This window comes from Rutidosis leptorrhynchoides, chromosome 2 (genome assembly GCF_046630445.1).
Source record: "Rutidosis leptorrhynchoides isolate AG116_Rl617_1_P2 chromosome 2, CSIRO_AGI_Rlap_v1, whole genome shotgun sequence".
In the NCBI taxonomy this organism is placed as follows: domain Eukaryota; kingdom Viridiplantae; phylum Streptophyta; class Magnoliopsida; order Asterales; family Asteraceae; genus Rutidosis; species Rutidosis leptorrhynchoides.
In genome coordinates, this window is record NC_092334.1 from 70,598,469 (window position 1) to 70,619,562 (window position 21,094).

At 32.1% G+C, this 21,094-nt stretch overlaps 1 long non-coding RNA gene across 1 annotated transcript; it reads right to left on the minus strand.

Moving 5' to 3' along the window:
• Nucleotides 1-12,602: 12,602 nt before the first annotated feature.
• LOC139890996 (uncharacterized) lies at nt 12,603-13,898 on the minus strand. The gene is made up of 3 exons (XR_011773501.1): nt 13,733-13,898; nt 13,185-13,220; nt 12,603-12,908 (listed from the first exon to the last, which is right to left on the minus strand). It is a non-coding gene; the product is annotated as an uncharacterized lncRNA (long non-coding RNA).
• Nucleotides 13,899-21,094: the final 7,196 nt, after the last annotated feature.

Sequence of the window (21,094 nt, forward strand, 5' to 3'; positions counted from 1 at the left end):
AACATTGGTCCGTAGACCTCACACTTTGTCGCGCTATGACTATTTCTTTTACACATGTTGCAAAATGTTGTGCAGAACCTCGGATGATTCTCTTCACACCTTTGGCATTGCTGTTTCTGATTATTGTTGTTGTTGCGGTTGTTATTGCTGTTGGGACGATTATTGTAATTGTTGTTGTTTGGACGTTTGTTGTAGTTGTTGTTGTTGGGATTGCGATTGTTGTTGTTGCGATTTATGTTGCGGTTGTTGGGATAGTTGTTGCGATTTTGGTTGTAATTGTTGTTGTTGTTGTTGTACTGGTGACTCTTGTCACTGTTTTCCTCCCACTTCCTCTTAAGTTGTTTCGTGTTGGCTTCTTCGGCCGCCTGCTTTTTAATTCTTCCCTCAATCTGATTTATGAGTTTATGAGCCATTCGACTTGCCTTTGTATGGAAGCGGGCTCGTGTGAACTCACATTTTCTTGAATCCTTTCTGGTAATCCATTTACAAACGCGTCGATCTTCTCTTCTCCATCTTCGAACGTTCCCGGACACAATAGGCACAACTCTGTGAATCGTCATTCATACGTGGTAGTGTCAAACCCTTGTGTTCGTAACTCTCTAAGCTCTACCTTGAGCTTATTGACTTCGTTTCTAGGACGGTACTGCTCGTTCATCAATTGCTTGAATGCCGACCACGGTAGTGCGTAATCAGCATTTTGTCCTACCTGTTCAAGATTGGTGTTTCACCACGTTAACGCAGTACCTGTGAAGGTATGCGTAGCGTACTTAACTTTGTACTCTTCAGTACACTTACTTATGGCAAACACCGATTCGAATTTCTCGGTCCACCGTTTCAATCCAATTGGTCCTTCGGTTCCATCAAATTCCAAAGGTTTGCAGGCAGTGAATTCTTTGTAGGAGCATCCTACATGATTTCTTGCGCCGTTAGCTGCATTGCTAGATTCAGAGTTATTGTTGGTATGTAGCGCAGCCTGTACTGCGGCTATGTTTGCAGCAAGAAAGGTACGAAATTCTTCTTCGCTCATATTCATGGTGTGTCGAGTAGTCGGTGTCATTTTCTTCAAAATAGCCAACTGAATCGAGTTAATCATACAGAATATTAAGAGTAGTCAATAGTATTTCGTAGCATAATATGAACTCATTTATAAAAGCTTTTTCTTCATATTAGCATTTTATAAGTTTAAATTCGGGTACTACCTACCCGTTAAGTTCATACTTAGTAGCTAATATACAATTCAACTACTACAATTCCATATGAAAAACTGATTATAATAATATATCACATACAAATATTCTTCAAACTTACAACTTCGCTATATTACATATAACATGAAATATAGTACACTATGATACATGACAGTTTTGAAGATAAATCTAGTTAATACGCAAGTTTTTCAACAAAGAAAATAAAGACACGTAATTCATAAGTCCAGAAACAAGTCATGCATTCTGGTTTTACTAAGATGACTTCCCATCCTTGGTCTTGTGGAAAATAATCGTTATGACTATTGGCTAGGCAGCATGTTGTAATGTCGTCAAAAGGACGAGGGTTTCGTAATGTCCAACAGCCCCGTAATAATCTAAAAACCTTGTTTCTCACCCCAACTACTGAATTCGTCACTTGTGGGAAGGTTTTATTTAAAAGTTGCAATCCGATGTTCTTTTTCTCACTTTGGTAAGAAGCGAACATCACTAACCCATAAGCATAACATGCTTCTTTATGTTGCATCTTAAAGGCTCTTTCTAATTCACAAAATCCTATGTTGGGATATGTTGAGTCAAAATAGGTTCTTAACCCGTAGCGTAAAATTGCATTTGGGTTCCCCGCATTTAACGCTTTAAAGAAAACATGGCGTAACTTACGTTCTCCCCAATGTGATATACCCCACCTATCAAAGGAAAGCCTTTTATAAACTAAGGCATTTCTGGAAAGTCTTTCAAATATTTGACAAGTTAATTTTGCCATAAATAATTGTTCTGATGAATTCTGACCGACTCTAGACAAGATTTCCTCAATCATATCCTCTGGTAGATCTTCTAAAATATTCAGTTGTCTACTCTTAACGTCCATTTTGTTTTTATACTGTAAAATAGACAAGGATTAGATTCGTAAAAGATAATTAACAAACAATACAAGAAATTTTTACATAGAACATAAAAGTACAAGCACACTACAATACATATAATCCACAACATGATTACAACCCTTTAATCTGAATCACTGGTTTCTTCTTCTTAGGACTTGGTTCGTTTTCCTAATTTTCTAGGAATATATGGTGTTCCTCTAATACGAGCCGCCGTTTTCCACAAATGGTTTAGAAAAACCTGGTGGTTTAGAGGTTCCCGGGTCATTGTTACATTTTAGGAAATACGGATGTTGCCGATACATATAAAGTTCATCGGGGTTGGAATCGGGTTTCTCTATTTTTATACCTTTTCCCTTATTATTTTCTTTCGCTTTATTAAATTGGGTCGAGGTAATTTCTATAACATCATCGGAATCCTCATCGGGATCCGATTCATCGGAAAATTGGTAATCCTCCCAATATTTTGCTTCCTCGGCGGAAACACCATTGACCACTATTAACTTTGGTCCGTTGGTTGAGGATTTTCTTTTATTTAATCGATTTACTATAGGTATCAATATTTCTTCCTCTGGAACCTCTTCTTCTTCTGGTTCCTCCTCTTCCGATTCCTCCTCTTCTGGTTCATCTTCTTCCGGTTCCTACTCTTCCGGTTCCTCTTCGGGAATTTGTGAATCTTCCCAAAATATATTCGAATCTTCATTATTATTAGGTGAATCAATGGGATTTGTACTAGAGGTAGACATCTATCACACAATATCAAACACGTTAAGAGATTAATATATCACATAATATTTACATGTTAATAATATATAGTTTCCAACAAAAAAATGTTAAGCAATCGTTTTTGAAGAAAAACACGGTCGAAGTCCAGACTCACTAATGCATCCTAACAAACTCAGTAAGACACACTAATGCAATTTTCTGGTTCTCTAAGACCAACGCTCGGATACCAACTGAAATGTCCCGTTCATATTGATTATAAACGTTCCATATTAATTGATTTCGTCGCGAGGTTTTGACCTCTATATGAGACGTTTTTCAAAGACTGCATTCATTTTTAAAACAACCATAACCTTTATTTTATCGATAAAGGTTTAAAAAGCATTACGTAGATTATCAAATAATGATAATCTAAAATATACCGTTTACACACGACCATTACATAATGGTTTACAATAAGAATATATTACATCAAAAATAAGTGTCTTGAATGCAGTTTTTACATAATATCATACAAGCATGGACTCCAAATCTTGTCCTTATTTTAGTATGCAACAACTGAAGCTCTTAATAATCACCTGAGAATAAACATGCCTAAAACATCAACAAAAATGTTGGTGAGTTATAGGTTTAACCTATATATTATCAAATCATAATAATAGACCACAAGATTTCATATTTCAATATACATCCCATACATAGAGATAAAATTCATTCATATGGTGAACACCTGGTAACCGACATTAACAAGATGCATATAAGAATATCCCCTATCATTCCGGGAAATCCTTCGGACATGATAAAAACGAATTCGAAGTACTAAAGCATCCGGTACTTTGGATGGAGTTCGTTAGGCCCAATAGATCTATCTTTAGGATTCGCATCAATTAGGCGTGCACTAATTCTCAAAATTAGTGATGTTCCCTAATTCTTAGGCAACCAAGCAAAAAGGGGCATATTCGGCTTCGATCATTCAACCATAGAAAGTAGTTTCATATACTTGTGTCTATTTTGTAAAACATTTATAAAGCTGCATGTATTTTCATCCGAAAAATATTAGATTTTAAAAGTGGGACTATAACTCACTTTCACAGATTTTTACTTCGTCGGGAAGTAAGACTTGGCCACTGGTCCATTCACGAACCTATAACAAATATGTACATATATATCGAAGCATGTTCAAAATATATTTACAACACCTTTAATACATTTTGATGTTTTAAGTTCATTAAGTCAGCTGTCCTCGTTAGTAACCTATAACTAGTTGTCCACAGTTAGATGTACAGAAATAAATCGATATATATTATCTTGAATAAATCCACGACCCAGTGTATACACGTCTCATGCTAGATCACAACTCAAAGCATATATATTTTTGGAATCAACCTCAACCCTGTATAGCTAACTCCAACATTACTGCATATAGAGTGTCTATGGTTGTTCCAAATAATATATATACATGGGTCGATATGATATGTCAAAACATTTGCATACGTGTCTATGGTATCCCAAGATTACATAATATATTAGAATACATGTATAATACATTATAAGTTAGCTAGGATATGATTAATATAGATTTGTTACCAATTTTCACGTAGCTACAACAAGCAAAAATATCCAATCTTGTTTTACCCATAACTTCTTCGTTTTAAATCCGTTTTGAGCGTTTCAAGTTGCTATGGTTTCATATTGAACTTAAGTTTATGAATCTAAACAGAAAAAGTATAAGTTTATTGTCGGAAATACAGGTTACAAGTCATTTTTGTAAAGGTAGTCATTTCAGTCGAAAGAACGACTTCTAGATGACCATTTTGGAAAACATACTTCCACTTTGAGTTTAACCATGATTTTTGGATATAGTTTTATGTTCATAAGAAAAATCATTTTCCCAGAAGAACAACTTTTAAATCAAAGTTTATCATAGTTTTTAATTAACTAACCCAAAACAGCCCGCTGTGTTATTACGACGGCGTATATCCGGTTTTACGGTGTTTTTCGTGTTTTCCGGTTTTAAATCATTAAGTTAGCATATCATATAGATATATAACATGTGTTTAATTGATTTTAAAAGTCAATTTAGAAGGATTAACTTTTGTTTGCGAACAAGTTTAGAATTAACTAAACTATGTTCTAGTGATTACATGTTCAAATCTTCGAATAAGATAGTTTTATATGTATGAATCGAATGATGTTATGAACATCATTACTACCTCAAGTTTAGTAGGTAAACCTACTGGAAGTGACAAGAAATGATCTAGCTTCAAAGGATCTTGGATGGCTTGAAAGTTCTTGAAGTAGAATCATGACACGAAAACAAGTTCAAGTAAGATTATTACTCGAATTAAGATAGTTATAGTTATAGGAATTGAATCAAAGTTTGTATATGAGTATTACCTTGATTTAGAATGATATCTTACTGTAAACAACAAGGATTTCTTGAGGTGGGATGATCAGTTTACAAGATTGGAAGTGAGCTAGTAAACTTGGAAGTATTCTTGATTTTATGAAACTAGAACTTGTAGAATTTATGAAGAACACTTAGAACTTGAAGATGGAACTTGAGAGAGATCAATTAGATGAAGAAAATTAAAGAATGATAGTGTTTGTAGGTGTTTTTGGTCGTTGGTATATGGATTAGATATAAAGGATATGTAATTTTGTTTTCATGTAAATAAGTCATGAATGATTACTAATATTTTTGTAATTTTATGAGATATTTCATGCTAGTTGTCAAATGATGGTTCCCACGTGTGTTAGGTGACTCACATGGGCTGCTAAGAGCTAATCTTTGGAGTGTATATACCAATAGTACATACATCTAAAAGCCGTGTATTGTACGAGTACGAATACGGGTGCATACGAGTAGAATTGTTGATGAAACTGAATGAGGATGTAATTGTAAGCATTTTTGTTAAGTAGAAGTATTTTGATAAGTGTCTTGAAGTCTTTAAAAAGTGTATGAATACAAATTAAAACACTACATGTATATACATTTTAACTGAGTCGTTAAGTTATCGTTAGTCGTTACATGTAAATGTTGATTTGAAACCTTTAAGTTAACGATCTTATTAAATGTTGTTAACCCAACGTTTATTATATCTAATGAGATGTTAAATTATTATATTATCATGCTATTATGATATATTAATATATCTTAATATGATATATATATATATATATATATATATACATTTAAATGTCGTTGCAACGATAATCGTTACATATATGTCTCGTTTCGAAATCATTAAGTTAGTAGTCTTGTTTTTACATATGTAGTTCATTGTTAATACACTTAATGACATGTTTACTTATCATTTATCATGATTAAACATAGTGTATCAATATCTTAATATGATTCATATGTATTTAGTAAGACGTTGTTATAACGATAATCGTTATATATATCGTTTCGAGTTTCTTAATTCAATAAACTCAATTTTATGTATATAACTCATTGTTAAAATACCTAATGAGATACTTACTTATCATAATATCATGTTAACTATATATATAATCTTATATATGTCATCATATAGTTTTTACAAGTTTTAACGTTCGTGAATCACCGGTCAACTTGGGTGGTCAATTGTCTATATGAAACCTATTTCAATTAATCAAGTCTTAACAAGTTTGATTGTTTAACATGTTGGAAACACTTAATCATGTAAATATCAATTTCATTTAATATATATAAACATGGAAAAGTTCAGTTCATTACACATAAGTCGGTCAAATCAATCAAAATTGACTTAGTTTAGTATTCCATTTTGTATTATATTAACGTTAATAACAATTATAGGTACAAACTTGTCAACGAAGGTTTTTTAGCTCTAAAATATGTATAAATATATATTTATATATATTTATATATATATATAAGTCAACATTAGTCAACATCCGTTTCGACCCCGTCTCGGCTCCCTTTTTTCTGTTGCGACATTTTGAGGTCGTTGCCGTTTCGGCCCCGTCTCGCGTCTTTTTCAGCCTTGATGAAAAATACCTCAAATATTTAGCGTTTTTAAAAAGCGTTCGTTTTGCGTATAGTTAGTGACATTGTGTTCCTAAAATTATTTCGAGTTTAACGATGGTGCCGGAAAAATTTAACTCGTTGCGAGCGAGAAGATATTACCCGTTAAATATTTGGGTGGAGTTTATTGAAGTTTTTCTATGAAATAAGTGTTTGACACTTTACCCCCTGTGTGGGGAGTCGATTTTAATTTTTGGAAATAGTGTGAGATTTTTTTTGAAAAAATTTAAAAAGATGGGAAAAGAGGGAAAAACAAAAAAGTGAAATGACAAAAATGCCCCTGGTACTATTCATAAGTTTTGTCTAATAGTTAATATTATAATATAATAATAATAATAATAATAATAATAATTATTATTATTATTATTATTATTATTATTATTATTATTATAATAATTATAATAATAATAATTATAATAATAATATAGTATTAATAATTATATTAATGTATTATTATTATTACCGAGTATATTATTATTATTATTATTAAAATTTAGATATTTATATATTCTATAAAGTATTATGTTTGGTGGATCAAAAGAAACACCCACTTTTGTGGTGGGACTCGCATAAAATTACCGTATGTACAAAGTGTCATCTTCGTCAAGACCTATCATATTATACATATACATCTTTCATTGTCAAATCTAAACATCAAAACTTAAAAAGAACCTCAAATTTTAAAATATACAGAGTAAATAAAATAAATAAATAGACAACAATCTTCACCAATTTCTCGTTCTCAACTATGCTTCACATCCACGAAACCCACCACGAACAACAATTGGCTAATGATTAACATGCTGGAGGAGAAAGATACTGGGTCCATAACAATGAAATAAATAATATACTTCATTTATGACACAATGACATTTTGAAAATGTGCATAAGGTCAATAAAAAAAGAAAAAAAACAAATTCAAAGTTTGAAACTTCGGATTCCCTGTAAATAGTCAAAAAACACACAAAAAACTAAGTTTGAAACTTCGAGTTCACCAAAACCGAAGTTCCAAACTTCGGTTTTACCATTTTTGTCAAAAAAAAAAATTTACTTTTTCTATTTTGAAAACATCCTAACAAAAAATACTATTTTAAAAAAGAAATCATGGATGTCAATATCCTATGTGCCATGCACATAAATGCCTTGAGACGTAACTACGTAAGTAATGTCGCACAATCTCACGATGTGCGCCAGGAAACTATACTATATGGCACAACTTTTTGAATAATGCACATAACCTAAAGACTAAGACGCGTAGGATGAGCTTGATTTGCTTATTAACATGTTAAATTCATATGTGTGTCATTCCAGGGATATGGACATATGGAGATGGTCATTATCATCAAATGGGCAATTCACTACAAGGATGCTAACAACTCTCCTTGAAGATAAGTTGCTCATGGATGGTAGAGGTCAACCAGCCGGAAACATTAAGAAACAACTTTGTTCCGAAGAAAGTTAAAATATTTATTTGGAGAACAATGAAAAGGAGGTTGCCGGTGTTAATCGAATTGGAGAAACCTGGAATTGACCTTCACACGGTTCGATGTTCCGTATGCGATGAAGATTTCGAGTCCATTGATCACTCCTTGATCATATGTAAAGTGGCAATGGACATATGGGTTCGCGTTTATAAGTGGTGGGGCTTCGAAAACTTTACAAACCTTAGTGCGAGCGAAGCTTTCATTGGCAATCCCAATCCTAATCGTGGCTTTTCGAAAATAGGTTTAAATATGGCAAGCGGTCGAATGGTCGAGTGGCTATCTAATATGGAAAACTCAACATAGCAAGGTGCTCAAAAATAAGTGTTGGTATGGTCCTACGACGCTCAACGATATTCAAGTATCTAGTTTCGATTGGATCTCAAAAAGATTGAAGGGAAAGAAAATCGAGTGCCAAGAGTGGCTTTTGAATCCTTATGTGTTCCTGATATAGTTGGGAGGTGCGCATATATATATGGATTCTCCGCATCTTCGTTAAAGGTAGAAGGTTTTCCCTGTTCGGGCTACCCGGGAGGGTAATCCGACCCCATACTCTGAAGTACACAGCCCAACAGGATTACTCCGTGGCTGTTTCTAACCCTTCCCTGGCCACCACTAAATATTCGTCCCAAACGGGATTCGATCCTGAGACCTCTTGCAAGGAACTCAGGGCCCCAACCACTGGGTTATCTAGTGATGGTTTTTCTCCGCATCTTCGTATCTGTGATATATATGCTGTTTGTATTTCTTTTTGGCAAGTTGCGTATTTAGATTCTTTTAGATCCCTGTCGTATTTTCTATTCGTGTTTGTGCAAGATGCAGTATGCATCATTTACACCTTGTTTGTGTTGTATCTTTCAAGTTCTGAGTTATAATATTCTCATTTTGCTTTAATAAAAAGAAAAAAAAAAAAAAAAGACGCGTAGCTACATACATAATTTTTTACAATTATTTTCATTTGTATCAATTCAATTGTTGTACGTAGTATTTATCTTTCTTGTGTACATGTTAGTATTGATCATAGGTTAAAATATATGTTGTTATATTAATTTTGTTACTTTTAGTTTATCATTGCTGATACGTTGAACTCAAACAATGCTCCAAACACATTTTATGATTCAAAGTTCATACAGTCTAAAAGTCTGTACTTATGCATAACGAGTGATGATTTATACACTATTAAATCTTTTTAATATCACTTGTGTTTTATAGTACAGTACTAGCCTTTAAGAACCCGTGCGTTGCACGACGACTCTTATTCAAACAAACTGAACCTAACCTATATGTTATATCATTCTAAAATATAGTATTGGAAAACATTATTATTAATACTAATTAGCTGTACGATACAATTAGAATGACAAAAGCCTTCAATATTAATAATATTTATATTGAAAGCAAATGTTTTGATACAATTAAAACTTGCATATTATCATGTTGTGTAGCCCAAAAATAACAGTATACATGAGTTGTACAATTAAGAGTCCGTGCGTTGAATGACGACTCTTAATCAAACAAACTGAAAACGTAAATGTTATATCTAAAATAGCTTTAATATCCAAAATCCTTCGGTAATATTACTTTCATCGCTTACGGGATGCAGACTCGGTGACCACCTCGTAAAATTCATATGTATGTCAACCGTAGCAGTTCTTTCATAGTTTCAACCGTTTAAGCTGAAATACATACATCAAATAAGTTAACTCCAGCCAACAAATCAAGCTTTAAAAGTTAAAAAAGAGCTTAATTTATCCGTTGAGCATAACATATAAGATGTATACTGATACACAACTACACTTAAAATTTCAGACAATCCGCAAAATCGGTTTGTATAACTAACTCTTTAGCATTTCGAGACCTCAATCTCACTGCAACTAATATCTCCACCATAAACTGCAATGTCAACTTTGGTTTAGTTATCATGTGATATCAGCAGATGCTAAGCAACCATGTGAATATCAAAAAATTTTGAACACGTGAAATCTTCAAACTCAACGGTGAAGCGTGTTTTAGTTCGTTTAAGAAAGAACGACACCACCCATCATTAGTTTTAACAGCTTCATTTACCACTCAATTTTCATACCCATGATCTTTACTAAAAGATTTCATAAAGACCATAGAAGATTAACACTTAACGTATAACTTGTAACTGGTTGCATTTACCAAATGCTCAATGATTTCCACATGACAGAAACATCTATTGATTGTTTCCAGCCTAAAAATTAGAGGTATATTGGCGCTTGCACAAAACTTAGGGTGAATCTCCTTATTTCTAAAAGGCGAGCGTTTGAAGCAAAAAAAAAATAAAAAAAAAAATAAAAAAAATAAAAAAAAAAACTTTTATAGAGTTCACCTCGTGAGAACCTCGTGAAAACAGTGTCTTCAGATGGTCAACGTCACAATATTTTCTCATAAATGTTTTTGTGATGGTCTTTAATTAACGCAACATTCTGTCAAGAATTGAACATATTATTTACACATGATAACAAATGAAAAGAATGATTTAACAAAAAAGAATAGTCGAAAAGATGAACTGAGCTGAGAGAGTAATGTGTAGCAAGCCCAGACGCAATCATTTCTACTCCTCTGAGCCCGTCTCCCGTTTTACCCAAATACACCCCTGCGTTGAACGGTAGCTCAAAAATATAGTATTTGAATGCGTTAATAATGGTACAAATTTCTTGTATTATACACTTACACTAATGAAACAAATCATTAATGAAATTACCCTGTTTTGACCAAGGCCTTAACTTAGCCTAGTAAGTTATGGTACCAACATTAGCATACTCAGTTTCCCTTATTTATTCAAGATCTTCCCTAACAACTTAAAGTACCTTGTTGTGTCGTGTGATCTTTCGCTAAAACTACTTAAAGTATCAAACCCCAAGTTTTATAACATGCAACAAAAAAAGGGCGTAAAAATATTTAGTTTTCATAAACTTAAAAGGTTGATAATTCAATGATTGCACATGATGATCATAACCTAATAATACTCAAAAATTACATGTATCATCCACTTTAATGGTACCTAATTGCATTATCATGGAAGTTTATGTTCGGGTCTTACAATGAAACCCACAATTTCATAAAAATAGTATACAAAAATTTGACAACATGAAGCTTTTAGTCAAGAAATAAACACGAACGTAATACCTCTCATCTGAACTTGGGGTATGTGTTAATGAGTACATAACTTGAACCTTTTTCAAGCATAAGACAAACACGATAAAACATCATTAGTAATCCAAATAATAACAATTACTCATAATATCCTCATGTAGTGATTCTATTCTAGAAATGTGCCTTGATTTGATAAAATATATTATTCGAATGCCAAAAAAAAGTATTAAAGTTATGGTCAAGTATTCCTAATCAGAGTACATTAGTTTATATGGTATTTTTCGATTTTGACACTATGGTTTTCCAAAGTTGACCAGAGTTGACTATTTCACCATGGTGATCGGCTATTGTTCAATTTCACTTTTAAATCCTGTTAAAAAATCTGAATATGGCCCAAAAAACTTTTGAACTATCCTAAAAATACCAATTATGCACCTGGACAAATGTGGACTTTAGAACGGGTCATGTCAACTTAAGCCCAAAAGAGAAAAAACAGAATGGTCTATCGTCTATGACATAAAAACCTTTTTGCAAAGATCGGCTTAAAACATGACGTAGTTGTTATCATTGCAGTCAAAATACATACACCTAAAATGAGATTGGTAAGATTCTTAAAATATCACAAATACATATATAATCCTATTATGTCATAAGAGGATTTTTAGAGTGTATTCAAGTGTTGACGCCTTATAACCCTAGCATTAATCATACACCTTATAAAAATATGTATAACGTACCTTCAGTTTTAGACTGTATTCACGTTCTCACACCTATTAGATCACCAACAGCCATGGCCAGTCCCCTAACCGAATAACCAAATTCATAAGAGGTTTAGAGTGTGGGCAATCATATGAACCTTTGAGTACTTACTGCATGTAAATAAAATCATCAAACTAACATTTTCAATAACCATATTTTTTGCTGTTATAAGATTCTGCAGGGATAAACATAGCATACACATCATCATAACAGAGTACTTAATTTTATGGACTCGAAAGTTTAAATTATAAACCTGTGCCTCAACAACATCCACAGTTTTAGGGAACCCTTTTAGTGATCCAGAATCGATAGACCGAAAAATCTGCCAAGTTAAAAAAAAAAAACATGATTTTTATTATTATTATTATTTTTTTTTTTACAGTTTCAAGCAATTTCTAACCTGCACGTGCCAATTATCAGGATCATCTTCACTTGATACATGCAATAAAGGATCATCTTCAGGAACCAATGTGTGATCTCCATGTTATGGAGTTATATATCGAGGACTTGCAATCCACGAGATTCGGACAATCTTTAACAACGCATCATCTTGCCAATGAGCCATCCTTTTCGCAACTAACGCAAATTCTCTCCATTTTGTCGTTTTTCTCCACCGTTGTTCAAAGTTTAGCAACACATCATATGCAGCAGGACCTTCAATCTTGCAGTGTAAGTCATGACATGGCTGCCTTGGCGCCTTTGTTCCTTCCTAATTTAGATCATTCATACGAAAATTAGTGAAAAGTCTAAAAAAATCGAATGTACACAATCATTGACTATATATTTTTTTTATTTTTTTTACTAACAGAACAGAATATATGGCTACTCACGGGGAATGTAGGTTAATAACGTTGAATCGAATAGAAAAACGAATCATAAACCTTCATATCACTTTTCAAACCCAATTAACAAACCAATCATAGATATTTCGATTGTTGAAAAAACGCAGAAATATTTAGAAGCACGACGTAAGAAATTGGAGTACCTTTATATCATACCCACCAATTATAGCAACAGGAACCTGAAAATCATAGGTTAGAGATGCAACGATGAATTAAATATGTACAAATTTGATTGACAAAAAGCCATGTTGCTATCATTAGTTGCAACAAAATCATGTTTAAAAACGTTGGAATAAGACAAACCTTCGAAATAAGACTATGAATTCATTATATTTCGAATTTCGAATGTGACATACCTGGAAGAATTGATCCATATTAGGTGTGTATGCAATCGGATGCATATATGAAAGGATACAACAGTCAATCGTGAAACATTTTGCACATATCGATTGAATAATTAAAAACTCGGTGTTTAACGTATGAAACAACAAATTCAGAAAACATAATTTTGAATAATCAAAATTGAACCCTAACAAAATGAAAAATGCGTTAGGGACATCGACGACGGTTATAACGAAAAAAAACTTCGTATTGCTGGGTCAATTAATAATTAAGAACAATCATCAAATTAATTGTTGCTTACAAATACAAAAAAAAAAAAAATAATACAAATCACAAAAAAAATTCAAACCTGTAATTGAAACGCCGTAAAACCTAAATCGTTCCAAACCTTAAATCGCTTGATCTGCAAATCGATTGATAACGATTGATTTGATGGAATTCAATTGGATAACGTAATCGATTAGAATGAGATTCGTAACCCTAAATTTAATACATACGAATTTCGGATCAAAGCTTGTATCATTCTGCGTGTAATTGATTCGCAGATTGATTTCTAATTATCAGCATAATATAAAATCGATTGTAGAAACAGAAACCTGCCGATTAGATTGAATTGGGGGGTGAGTGTTCTTGGATGAGAGAAGGAAGAGTTTTTTTTAACGATCGATTTGATTTTTTTTTTTTTTTTTTTGTCGGAAAAAAAACCTATAGGTGGTGTTTGATGTCCACGTGGAAGATAGCAGTATTTTATAGCATTTGATACTATTTTTAAAAAAATCCACGTGGAAATAGAATTGATGGGACAATGTGAGTGTGACAAGTAGGATATAATCCATGCTTTGAAAAATGTAGAGATTTTATTGTAAAACGTGATACAGTTATGAAAGTAGATATTTTGGTGGTGTATGATTTATGGTAGGGGTGTAAATTGGAGTTCAAATTAAAGTTCCTCATTTATTTTTGCTTTCATGATAAAATCGTGATATTTTCCTTAATCTCATGGTATATTGGCATTTTAGTTTGCCAGTTGATAACGAGGTATAATTACTTTTACGAGTTTTAGCAACTTCCTCGGACATCAAAATTTATTAAACATTTATTTCACTTGCCAAACTCATTTTAATTAAGTTGAAACTTTTAACAAATGAATTCAACTTTATAGGCTCAAAAATATTGACTTGGGCCATCAATTTCTTGCATGTGATGATCAATGTGCAAAACTAAAGATATTAAATAGTAGTCACTCTTAAGTCTTATCCATGACACAATGTCATGAATAAATTGACTGACACATCAGCGCCACATCAGCACCTTCTATCCTCCTTCATCCCATGACATACCAAAGACTAAATGCTAACATCCATGACACAATGTCATGAAATAAATTTATTTTTTTTTAATTTTTTTATTAATTAAACATTACACTATTATTAAAAACAAATACAAATATAAAAATTCGAAATATAAAATTACATTTAATAAAATTTAAATTACTCGGCGTCTTCGTCCTCGTACTCGTTTCATCTTCGTCCTCGCACTCATCGTCGTCTTTGTCTTCGTCCTCATCTTCATCTTGGTTATTAGTTCCCGAAGGTCCTGGTTCTTCATTATCATTGACATGCTCGGGAATTGCGGAAGGTCATGATGCTGGGTTATATTCGATACGCGCATTCGGTGGTAAATTCCATGTGTTTGATAAGCTGATCTCGAAGAAACCGATGAATGGTAGAATCGTGTAGTTCTTTGTCCATTCGGAGTTTTGTATCAAACCTTTCTCGTATTGATAATGCACGACGAGCAGGCTGATAATCCTCCTCTAACCCACAAAATGCTCGACCATTATCTTCAGTTATCATATTGTGTAAAATCACGCAGGTATACATAATGCTTTGGATTTTCTCGATATAGAAGTGTCGTGCAGGATGTTTAATGATTGCCCAACGACCCTGAAGTACACTGAATGCTCGTTCGATATCCTTTCTTTCTGCCTCTTGGTACAGTTTGAATTTGGATAATTTTGGTTCAATCGTACTTTTGAACGATTTCACAAGTGTCGACCAATCCGGATTGTAAGTAACTAGAGGGGGGGTGAATAGTTACTTAGTACGTTTTTAACACTTTTTCGATTGATCACCAAATTCGATTTAACTTTGATCAACCAACTCAACTCAAACTTGATGTATGTAGTGTATATGTTCAAAATGATAAATGAAGTAATGTAAAGAACATAGACACAATGATTTATAGTGGTTCGGGTGGATGTTAACTAATCCACCTTAATCCACTCCCCGATTACACTAATCAGGATTTGTTGCTTCACTAAGCTCTTTTCTCCAAACCCGATGAAGATCCGATTTACAAGTCTTCAACTTCTTTGGTAGACAACAAACCTAATCTTTCTATCCCTTTGAAAGATCAACTCTAACCTAGATCAACTTGTCTTCACCTTGGACAAGTATTAATCTTCAAATAAGATTAATCAACTTCCTAAGTCCCTTTTGTAGTGACCCGAACTTTTCCATGTTTATATATATTAAATGAAATTGTTATTTACATGATTAAGTATTTCCAACATGTTAATCAATCAAACTTGTTAAGACTTGATTAATTGAAATAGGTTTCATATAGACAATTGACCACCCAAGTTGACCGGTGATTCACGAACGTTAAAACTTGTAAAAACTATATGATGACATATATATGATTATATATATAGTTAACATAATATTATGATAAGTAAGTATCTCACTAAGTATATTAACAATGTGTGATATACATAAGAAATGAGATTACTAAGTCAAGAAACTCAAAATGATATATATAACGATTATCGTTATTATAACGTCTACTAAATACATATGTATCATATTAAGATATTGATACACTATATTTAACATGATAAAATGATATTTAAATATATCATTAAGTGTGTTAACAATGAACTACATATGTAAAAACAAGACTACTAACTCAAGAATTACGAAACGAGACTTATATGTAACGATTATCGTTGTAACGATATTTTAATATATATATCATATTAAGAGATATTCATACATCATAATATCATGATAATATAATAATTTAACATCTCATTTGATATAATAAACATTGGGTTAACAACATTAATTGAGATCGTTAACTTATAGGTTTCAAAACAACACTTACATGTAACGACTAACGAAGACTTAACGACTCCATTAGAATGTATATACATGTTGTGTTTTGATATGTATTCTTACACTTTTGAAAGACTTCAAGACACATATCAAAGTACTTCTACTTAACAAAAATGCTTACAATTACATCCTCGTTCAGTTTCATCAACAATTTTATTCGTATGCACCCGTATTCGTACTCGTACAATACACAGCTTTTAGATGTATGTACTATTAGTATATACACTCCAATGATCAGCTCTTAGCAGCCCATGTGAGTCATCTAACACATGTGGGAACCATCATTTGGCAACTAGCATGAAATATCTCATAAAATTACAAAAATATTAGTAATCATTCATGACTTATTTACATGAAAACAAAATTACATATCCTTTATATCTAATCCATATACCAACGACCAAAAACACCTACAAACACTTTCATTCTTCAATTTTCTTCATCTAATTGATCTCTCTCAAGTTCCATCTTCAAGTTCTAAGTGTTCTTCATAAATTCCATAAGTATAGTTTCATAAAAATCAAGAATACTTTCAAGTTTGCAAGTCTACTTCCAAGCTTTCTAATCCATTCCAAGTAATCATCTAAGATCAAGGAACCTTTGTTATTTACAGTAGGTTATCTTTCTAATTCAAGGTAATAATCATATTCAAACTTTGATTTAATTTTTACAACTATAACAATCTTATTTCGAGTGAAAATCTTACTTGAACTGTTTTCGTGTCATGATTCTGCTTCAAGAACTTTCAAGCCATCCAAGGATCCTTTGAAGCTAGATCCATTTTTCTCATTTCCAGTAGTTTTATCCAGAAAACTTGAGGTAGTAATGATGTTCATAACATCATTCGATTCATAGATATAAAGCTATCTTATTCGAAGGTTTAAACTTGTAATCACTAGAACATAGTTTAGTTAATTCTAAACTTGTTCGCAAACAAAAGTTAATCCTTCTAACTTGACTTTTAAAATCAACTAAACACATGTTCTATATCTATATGATATGCTAACTTAATGATTTAAAACCTGGAAACACGATGAACACCATAAAATCGGATATACGCCGTCGTAGTGAAACCGGGAGCTGTTTTGGTTTGGATAATTAAAAACTATGATAAACTTTGATTTAAAAGTTGTTCTTCTGGGAAAATGATTTTTCTTATGAATATGAAACTATATTCAAAAATCATGGTTAAACTCAAAGTGAAAGTATGTTTTTCAAAATGGTCATCAAGACGTCGTTCTTTCGACTGAAATGACTACCTCTTACAAAAATAATTTGTAACCTATAATTCTGACTATAAACCTGTACTTTTTCTATTTAGTTTCATAAACTAGAGTTTATTATGAAACTATAGCAATTTGAATCACTCAAAACGGATTTAAAACGAAGAATTTATGGGTAAAACAAGATTGGATAATTTTTGCTTGTTGTAGCTACGTGAAACTTGTAACAAACTTATACAAATCATAACTTAACCAACTTATATTGTATTATACATGTATTCTAATATATATTATGTAATATTGGGATACCATAGATACGTATACAATGTTTTGACATATCATATTGACCCATCTATATAATATATTTTGGAGCAACCATAGACACTCTATATGCAATAATGCTTGAGTTAGCTATACAGGGTTGAGGTTGATTCCAAAATAATATATATAATTTGAGTTATGATCTAGCCTGAGGCTTGTATACACTGGGTCGTAGATTGATCCAAGATAATTTATATTGATTTATTTATGTACATCTAACTGTGGACAACTAGCTGTAGGTTACTAACGAGGACTGCTGACTTAAAAAACTCAAATCATTAAAACGTAATAAAAAATGTTGTAAATATATTTTGATCATACTTTGATATATATGTACATATTTGTATAGGTTCGTGAATCGACCCTTGGTCAAGTCTTATTTCCGACGAAGGGAAAAAATATGTAAAAGTGAGTTATAGTCCCACTTTTAAAATCTAATATTTTTGGGATGAGAATACATGCAGTTTTATAAATGTTTTACAAAATAGACACAAGCACGTGAAACTACTTTCTATGGTTGAATGATCGAAGCCGAATATGCCCCTTTTTGCTTGGTAGCCTAAGAATTAGTAAACTGATCTACTAATTGACGTGAATCCTAAAGATAGATCTATTGGGCTTAACAAACCCCATCCAAAGTACCGGATACTTTAGTACTTTGAATTCGTTATTATCATGTCCGAAGGGTGTCCCGGAATGATGGGGATATTCTTATATGCATCTTGTTAATGTCGGTTACCAGGTGTTCACCATATGAATGATTTTTATCTCTATGTATGGGATGTGTATTGAAATATGAAATCTTGTGGTCTATTATTACGATTTGATATATATAGGTTAAACATATAACTCACCAACATTTTTGTTGACGTTTAAAGTATGTTTATTCTCAGATGATTATTAAGAAGCTTCCGCTGTCGCATACTAAATTAAGGACAAGATTTGGAGTCCATGCTTGTATGATATTTGTTTAAAAACTACATTCGTAGATTTATATCGATGTGTAATAGTATTGTAAACCATAATGTAATGGTCATGTGTAAAATGTTATCTTTTAGATTATCATTACTTGATAATCTACGTTATGGTTTGTTTTTAAAATCGAATGCAGTCTTTGAAAAATGTCTCATATAGAGGTCAAAACCTCGCAACGAAATCAATTAATATGGAACGTTTATAATCAATATGAACGGGACATTTCATTGCGTAGGAAATCTCAACTGTAAATTTGATAGATTTAATTTAGAAACTTCCATTGTTTCAACACTTCTAAGGTTTTGAAAGAAGTTATAAATGAAAATATTAAATGGTGGTTGTTTAGCATCGTTAGGTCTTTATGTTTTAATAGTTCCTAATAGATATAAATGTGTGTCCTTTGTTTCAAATGACATTTTTTTACTTTTATGGCTTACATATCACTTGAAAATATCGTATTGCTTAACTTTAGATGAGTTTATCATGTATCGCACTTTGCAGGTAAGGGCATTCTAGACGTTGGAGTGGATAATGATCAAAAACATATATTAGAGTTGTCTAATTCTCAAAGTAAGTGTAAAATATTTCTGGCTTTATGATAATGTATTTTATTATTTTTTTGGGAATATGTTAGTCGGGCTATTAAATCGTTGTTCATATTGAAAAAGCTAAAGGTATGCCCTCTTTGTTACTTTAAAAGTTCTAATTGTTACTTAAAGATTTACTATTTAGTTTTTCTTGATCTCAAAGAGTAAAGGCATTTAAACTTTATTACATTCATTGGCTTCCTACTACTGCCCGAAAATTGTGCCCCTGTATTAATTATTTACTATTTCATTTTAATTTTGTCCATTTAATTTGTTTCAATTCATCTCATTCTTACATATTTTCAAGTTTGAATTTTGGTGCTGGAAGATCCGATGTATGTTGGTTCCTACAGTCTGGTACTGAGATCGATTTTGTGATAGTGAGATTGATTTTGTAATAGGAGGCTTGAAAGAATAACTTGGTTTTCAATAAAGAGGATTGTGAAATAGGAGGTAGTGAGATTGATTGTGCAGGTAGCATATTCAGTTTAGTGAAATCTTTTGATACCCATGAAAGAATTGTGAGCTTGGATATAGAAGTGGAAGGTTATAAAGAGTCTTCCATGTATAATTATCCATTTGATTTTATTGTTCAGTGTACTAGATTTCATCTGAATCTAAGTGTATAAAGTATGTTATAATTCTTTGTTATAAAATTGATCTATTTTTCAATATATGTAAGCAAGTTTTTTGTTTCATATGCGTATCAATTATTTGATGAAATTTAAAATGAATAGTTAGAACTTATTAACACATAGGGGTGATGTTTGAAATAGGTTTTGATGGTAGTCTTTTAGCTACTTATCAAATATGTTTCGAATAATACGTCATTTGAATAAATTATGATGATGTAGGTGCATACGAGGTGGAGATATGACAATGCGAAGCCTCTATAAGCGATGGGTCTAATTTAAGTGTTGCTTAAACATTCAAAGTGTGATACCTTCACCAGATTTTAAGTCACATTTCTTAAGAATGAGTATCGATTTAGTCTTTTAAACGATTTAGCTGGAAGAACCGATCTTGGTATATCAGCTGGTCACCCGAGTTCTTCGTCCGTGGCTGGTACATTAATTGATGATGTTGATGCTTTGATGAAAGGTAATCTTTGATTATTATAAAATTAATAGTTTGCAGTATTAGTTTAATCATATTTATGTTGATGTTTTAAATTTTTGATTATGTAGATGTTATCGAAACTCTCTGTAAATCGTATGATCGTATGTCTGGGCGTGTTGATACGCTGAATGGTGAAGGTATTTTGTTGTAATTATTATTTTGTTACTGTTGTTGTTATATTATTTTATTTCCTTTAATATTTGTGGTTGATTTATTAATGGTTCTTAATTTTTTTTATTGCTTTAGGTGTCACCAGCTTCTACCGGGACTTAGAATACTATGATCGGGTTTGTACTTAATGCTCAAA